Below are 8,067 nucleotides of genomic sequence, written 5' to 3'. Positions count from 1 at the left end.
TCATGTGAGCTCTGTGAACCAATCATGATCTAGATTTTCACATCTTCCCTAATAAGCTCGGATCTAACTTTTGCATGTTCGATCAATTTGCAACAAGTCATTTCATTCACATTGCTAATCTAGCTAATAGTTAAAATTACCACGTCATTATCGCTATAATCTGCATGAGCTCAGATTTTGTAGGTGATGGGAAGAGCTAGCAAATATTACCTATATATAGATCGGCGCGGCACGCAGCTGAACGAGGAACACGTAAGCGGCGCGGCCTCGGCAGATCGATGGCTGATGGCCGGCCAGCTCCAACTCGTGTGGGTCTGCGGCGGCGTGCACGGCCGGCGAGGAGCGGCCTGACACGGCGAGGTGGGCAGCGTTCGGCTGCTTTGTTTGCGTCGCTTTGTTTGGGCAGCGTTCGGCTGCTTGTTCGACGAGCTAGTTTGAGACAGTGAGAAAGACAGAGGTGGCTTGCGGGACAACGACAGCACAGTGATCGAGTTTGATTTGCCCGCGAGAAACCGTGTAAAAAGCGGCCAACGCAAGGCGACCGCGGCTGGCTGGTCAGCATCGCGCGCCATGCATTTAGGCCTTGTTTAGTTCCAAAATATTTTGTAAAATCGACACCGTAGCTTTATCGTTTGTATTTGACAAATATTGTCCAATCATAGACTAACTAGGCTCAAAAGATTCGTCTCGTCAATTTCGACCAAACTGTGCAATTAGTTTTTATTTTTGTCTATATTTAATACTTCATGCATGTGCCTAAAGATTCGATGTGACGGGGAATCTGAAAAATTTTGCAAAATTTTTTAGAAACTATAAACAAGTCCTTACAATCGTGGGGTCCAGTGGCGCAGTCGATGAGACAGGCTAGTGGCAGGCGACCGTAGGCGTTGTTTAAGCCTTGTTTACTTAAAATTTTTTTTTGCAAAATATGAATAGTAGCACTTGTTTGTATTTGACAAATGTCTAATTATGGACTAACTAGACTTAAAAGATTTGTCTCGTCAATTCCGACTAAACTGTGCAATTAGTTTTATTTTCATCTATATTTAATACTTCATGCATACGTCTAAAGATTCGATGTGACGGGGAATCTGAAAAGTTTTGCAAATGGGGAACTAAACCAGTTCTAAAAAATTTTGCAAAATTTTTCTAGTTAGTGCATGATTGGATAATATTTGTAAAATACAAACGAAAATGGTATTATTCCTATTTTGCAAAATTTTTTGGAACTAAACAAGGTTGACAAAAATTTTAGATTTTGGATACTGTATCATTTTCTTTTATTTATGGTAAAAATTGTCTAATTATAGACTAATTAGGATCAAAAGATCCATTTCATATTTTACAGACAAATTATATAATTATTTTTTTATTTTTGTCTAAATTTAATAAGATTCAATATGAGAGGTCTTTTGGAACTAAACAAGCCTCACACTAGGCCTTGTTTAGTTCACTCTGAAAACCAAAAAGTTTTCAAGATTCCCCGTCACATCGAATCTTGTGGCACATGTATGAAACATTAAATATAGACGAAAACAAAAACTAATTATACAGTTTAGCTGGAAATCACGAGACGAATCTTTTGATTCTAGTTAGTCCATGATTGGATAATATTTGTTACAAACAAACGAAAATGCTACAGTACCGAAATCTTTTCACTTTTCGGAACTAAACAAGGCCCAGGAGCAGGAGGAGCCGTCCAAGTCAACGGTATAGCAATGAGCAGCAGTACGAGCCGTCCAATCACCAGCAGCAAGGAGGCGTGTTCACCGGCAGCAAGGCGAGGCGGCAGCGCGCCATGCCAACCCCGATACGCGCGCGTATTTAGGCCTTGTTTAGTTCGCAAAAAATTTTCGTTTTTGGGTATATTTCGTTTTTATTTGACAAACATTGTCCAATCACAGAGTAACTAGACTCAAAAGATTCATCTCACAAATTACATATAAACTTTGTAGTTAGTTTTTATTTATGTCTATATTTAATACTCCATGCATGCGACCAAAGATTCGATGTGACTGGGAATCTTGAAAATTTTTGCGAACTAAACAAGGCCTTACGTGGCCCCATTAATTTGTTGTCAGGTGGCGCAGTGTTTGCACTTGGCAGGCCATGGCGCCGTGTTTTTGGCCGCCATGGGTGTCAGGCGTGCGGCGCCGAGCAGGTGGCCACCCCTTCGCTTGCAAGCATCCCGGCCGGCCTCGACCGCGCGGCTTAGACCGGCTTGATCCGCAAATCGACGCTGCTCTGTGTGGGGAAGGAAGGCTCATCTCATTGTCTTGAGCTACTGAGAAGAGGGAGGCTGACCCTAAAATTCAAAAAAATTTAATATTCTCTGTCAGACGCATAGATTAAGTAGTAAATATAGACAAAAATAAAATTTAATTACATAGTTTGGTCAAAACACGAGACGAATCTTTTGAGTCTAGTTAGTCTATGGTTGGACAATAACTATCACAAACAACCGAATGTGCTACAGTGTCGTGAAATTTTTTTCCTTTAAAAACTAAACACGCCAATGACATGGCTCTTTAGGCCTTGTTTAGATCCGAATTTTTTTTAGATTTGGGGTGAACTATTTTCTCTCTAAATTATTTTAGAAGTTGCCAAACATCATGAATTTCAAAACGAAATTTACCAAACTGTCGGAGATGCTCTAACAGAATATCTCGATCCACTTGTGATAGCCGCGCCATTATTGTTCATCCATATCATTTTTTCTTTCACCAGTATTTTGAACATACATTTAATTAAAACATCAAACAAGGTTGTTCTGAATATGCCGGATAATTCAGATGCAAATTTAATTTGTTGCATAGGTTATCTATAGGATAATTTAAATTTAGATCTACGAAACTAGTTACATTGTTTTACATAATACCATCTGGTATTATTATCAATGATATTAGAATCTAGCCACACTATATATTATTATCCAGCTGATCAACGTGTGGCCTGCTAATATATTGACCGTAGTTAGTTTATGATTGGACATATTTGCCATAAACAAACGAAAGTGCTATAATAGCGAAATCTAAAAAGTTTTCGAATCTAAACAAGACAATTTCTAGGATTTATATTTTTTTCTAGCTAGTTGAAATTTAATCCTTAAATTAATACATAAAAGCATTGCTTTTCTATAGCATCATAAATTATTTTTTGTACTCCCTTCATCCCAAATTGTAAGTCGTTTGACTTTTTTTACACCAAGTTTGACCCGTCTTATTCAAAAAAATTTGTGCAAATATAGTCAAATTTAAGTCATTCTTGAAGAACTTTTATTAATAAACCAATACACAACAAAAAAGTGATATTTTGTACAAAACTTTGAATAAGACGAGTGGTCAAACTTTAAATTAAAAAAGTCAAACGACTTACAATTTGGAATGGATTCAGTATATTTATTCTACTATTGTTATATAGTGAACAAAATAATAGAATTATTTTTATGTAGTGAACAAATAATAGAATTAGTAGTAAAAGTATTGGACACTCCGGTGGTAGTACTTGCAAATTAATCGTTCACGAGGGGTATATTTATTTACTAAACAAAATAATGTAATTTATAATAAAAAATGATCCCAGGCAAGTGCACTCTGATTAGCACTAGCGAATTAACAGCTCACAGGTTAAGATGTGATTATTTACTGAACAAAGTGATAGAACCGTTAATAAAAAAAGTGAGACTTTTTTTACTAACACACGCAATTTACCCCTCGGACACACAAGTAATTAGCACTGATTTATTGAATAAAGTGATAAGCCTCGATGATTAGCATAGGCAAATTAACCGTCATGTAATTATTTACTAAACAAAATGTTAGGAATAATCGCTCAATGCTAAATGTAATTATTTACTTAATAAAATAAAAAATTAGTAATAAAACTAATCTCACATCGACGGGATGCCCCGACGATTAGCAATGTTGATATACTTATTTACTGAACAAAGTATGTACCGGTAATAAAAAATGTCGACCAGTGAGTGGACGCGACAATAATTAACGCAGTTTGAATTAATCTGAGCACGCGAGCATGTAATTATTTAGTGAATAAAATGATAGATTCACTAATAAAAAATAACCTGACCGGTGATTGGATGGGCCGTACTAGCAAATTAATTACTCATATGTTAGGATATAATTATTTATTGAACATAGTGATAGTACCAGTAATAAAATTATATGGAGGTTCCCATAACTAACACTGGACAGTCAGAGGTGGGGCCCTATAAATAGTAGACGAGTATTTAATAAAGTTTTTTTTACTATGTAAGCATCGCTGTATAAGCAAAAGTACACTTATATTATTTTGTATTATAAATAATTCTGTTCAAGTTTACTGCGCCACGTACGCCCAGTAATTATCCTGACCATTTAATTTGGTAGTCAATTTTTCAACGGCTGTGAACATCTATATGACGCCACCCTTGTGTAGTTTTTTAAAAAAAATTGTTTTTCATCATAGAAATTGGACATGTTTGGTAGAACTCCTCTCCTCCTCAAGTACTCCTATAGACTAGGTTAAGCACTTAAGCCAAAAAAACGACTCCGGTTCCTCTATTGATAAAGGAAACATTTCGATCACACTCCTAAAGTGTTTGCTAAGCTTCGTCTAGAGAACTGTTGTTAGGGCCAGAACTGAAGTTGTGCCAAACAAACCATAAGTTTTGATTAATCCTAGGCCCTCAAGCATGCTGTCTGTAAAGCACGCACATAAGCATATTTAGTTTTAACCTTGAGAAAGTTGCCCTACCAGGCAATAAGATCTAGCTAATCACAACTTCTTTCTCCGTTCTAATTTGTAGGTTATTTTGGTTTATCTGAGACACAATTTTTACTATAAATCTAGGATATCATTGCCATGCATATAGCAAAAGTTATTGTAATATAAAGAGCTAAAACGATATACTCTATATATTTTAGAACTGAGCAAGTATATCGTTTAAGTTTATCTACCGAATCTATAAGCCATTTAGTAATGTTTTTTTCTTACAGTAAATCAGTAAATATTACTTTCGGCCATAATTTTTTAGAAAAACGAATAAGTTATGAATTTAATACTAAGATTGCTACCTAGACCTGTCAGCTTCTCCACAACGTTAACCACAACGTTAATTACGGCCTTTTTACAGCCGCTGCTGGCCCGCTACGGCATGCATGCTCGGATCGCCGGCTGCTCCTGTTGCTGATGGTGGACGGCGAGCCTCGTTTTTCGGCGGGGCCCGCCGCAAGGGCACAAAATAATTGCTCGGTACGGAGGCGATCTGACCCGAGCTCCTCCCCTCCTCCCCCTATATGGCGCGGCACCATGTGGCTGGGGCCCGCCTCCCCTCCCCACCCAATCACCCGCGCAGAAACTTGTGAAATTGATACTAATGCAGAAATTTGTGAAAATCCTAGGAAAATAATTATAGATCCAAAAAATATGAAATTGATTTTTTTTAGATTCACTAGCAAATATGCCCGTGCGTTGCAACGGGAGAAAACATCTGGATGTACATATCTATTTATATTTATATTTTTTATAAATATTAAAGTCTATAATTTATTTTATTGATAATCATAACATCTATGGTATTAGATAGTTAATATTTACAATAATATGTAGCTCGGAGATATATTTATTTCATAATAAAAATAGAAATTAGTCAAACCTTGTTTTACTCTAATATTAATATACCTTAGTATTATATTAAAATATGAGGAGTTTGTTGCTAGCTTTATTTTTTATTTAGATTAGGATTTTTATAAAATATAATATATCAGTTAAATATATATAGATTATGAACACATGGTCTTATGAAGTGTTCATATGGCATAACAACACGTCGTGCAAAGGTAGTAGAAGCATTCTGAAGGATAAATTTAGGTAAATTAGTAAATCAGTGATATATGCAGGAATGATGCTAAAACTTTTACCACAAATCAAGCATCACATTAAATAGGCTACCATAAAATGTTCATAATAAATGGAGTAGATAACTACAAGTTTAATTTTACACTAAAGCATAGGCAAACATCTCCAGCAAAAAATATACTAAAAATTGTGATATTTTTTGTTTAGTGCATGGATCTACATATGTGGAGCTAAACAAAATTTATTTTATAATTTTTAGATTTTTCTATGAACTACTCCGCATTTATCACTTTTCAATCGATCAATTTTACACTAAAAAGCATAGACAAACATCTTCAATAAAAAAAATGAACTAAAATTTATGATATTTTTTGTTTACTTCATGATCTACATACATGGAGTTGAACAAAATTTGTTTTATAATGAACAAAATTTGTTTTATAATGAATAAAATTTGTTTTATAATTTTAAGATTTTTAACCCCAGGCACCCAAACACCGTGCTCGGCCATAGGTGTCAGCGGCATATCACGTGACTCTCGCCCCCGTTCCTCCTCCCTGCACCCAAATCAAATCTGTGCACTTCGCAATCCAGCAGAGTCCACGCGCTCCGCTGTAGGCGGCGGGGCCAGGCTCAGAAACGAAGGGGATGGAGGACACAATAGCGGAGAAGAAGCCCCGGACCGCCGGCGATAGAGATGGAGACGGCTGCAACAGCGAGCCGTCCGGCACCACAGAGAGCGGCGGCTTGGCGGCAGACTGGCGGAGAGGCTCCCCGAGGCGCTGCTGGTGGAGGTGCTGGGCCGTCTCGACCTCGACGACGCCTGCTCCGCCGCTGCGTCCTGCCGCTCGCTCCACGCCGCTGCCAACGTCGCCCTCTCCGCCCTCGACCTGTCCGTGAGCTTCACCCTCAAAAAAAAAGTAAACGGATAAACACTTTGCACCTAAACCCCTATACTTTTTTATTCTCAAAATATTTTGATGTGTATAGAAGATTTTATATTAGGAACCTTAGAAAAAATTTTATTTTATTTTTCTCTTCTACCCGTTTCCGCAAGGAGCCGGAGGTGGAGGCCGACACTCGGACGGGAGGCGGACAGATTTTCCAGGCCAGAATAAAATTTTCATGATTAAGTATTAGAGAAAGATAACTTAATCCTCTACCCATGGAAAATATGTTTGCATATGTACTCGAGCCAAAGTTTCTTTATTTATTATAATGTGCAAAATTTGATAAATGCAAATAAATTTCCTAGGGCTCTAGAAATTGCAACACAAATTTTATTGGATCTGTTGTGATGTGTCCTTACCTGGAGAAATGCATATGCACAAGCACAACCATCTTTGCATTATAATGATTTATATGCTTTTGCCTTATACTGTGAAAAATATTAATTTTTTGTAGACATTAAATACTATCTTTGCATTATGTCCTATTGAATAGTTTGACAGAGGAGCACATACCTATCGTTATCACGACCTGGGGTTCTCCGGCCTCGGCCTCTGCTTCGACTACAATGCGATGGAGCTACAAATTGGATTTCAAGGTTTAGTGGGCTTTGTGAACCTATGTTTTGGACTATAAAATTTGAGGTTTGCCCTTAGCTCACAATTTATATATCTAGGTGCTGGTTATGCATTATTTTCACTGTTACAGTTTGTCTTTGACTAGCCTCTCCCTAGCGCTTAGAATTCCTGTTGTCTAGAAGCTGCTTAATCTCGTTTCAATAAAAGCCGAGTAATGTTGTTCTTGAAGACAGTGTGAAGAGCTGAAGCTAGATAGCTGCATAGTATGTTGTGCATGATTAATTCTGGAAAAGAATCCACTGTGTAATTTTTTTGTTACGTAGAGTTTGGATATAGTTACTAACATGTGACATCTGGTTCCTTCAAGCAAACATTGAATTAAACTAGTTTATTTTTAAAGTTAAATTTTACTCCAATCTGAAAAGAAAGGTTCTGTAAATTTATCATTCACCTCGTAAAAGTTTAAGCTTCTTAATTCCAAGACTAGATGGCTTGTGTGTAAATACCAAAATATATGATTATCACTCTTTCAAGTTCATTGAACTCACCACAAATATCACAGTTAAAGATGTTTTTTTACAACTAAGAAGTTGCACAGTATCAATAGTTCTCAATGACTTTCTTTGAATATTTGTTGTAGCAGCCAATTTTTTTCTGAAATTTAACAAACTAAAAAATTTAGTTT

At 36.7% G+C, this 8,067-nt stretch overlaps 1 long non-coding RNA gene across 1 annotated transcript; it reads left to right on the top strand.

Annotated features, from left to right (window-relative positions):
• Positions 6,229 to 7,677, top strand: LOC110435747. The gene is made up of 2 exons (XR_002453600.1): positions 6,229 to 6,776; positions 6,914 to 7,677. It is a non-coding gene; the product is annotated as an uncharacterized LOC110435747 (long non-coding RNA).

Source organism: Sorghum bicolor, chromosome 5, assembly GCF_000003195.3.
Source record: "Sorghum bicolor cultivar BTx623 chromosome 5, Sorghum_bicolor_NCBIv3, whole genome shotgun sequence".
Lineage (NCBI taxonomy): Eukaryota > Viridiplantae > Streptophyta > Magnoliopsida > Poales > Poaceae > Sorghum > Sorghum bicolor.
The sequence above is the reverse complement of the archived record's forward strand: the minus strand, read 5'-3'. Positions and strand labels throughout refer to the sequence as shown.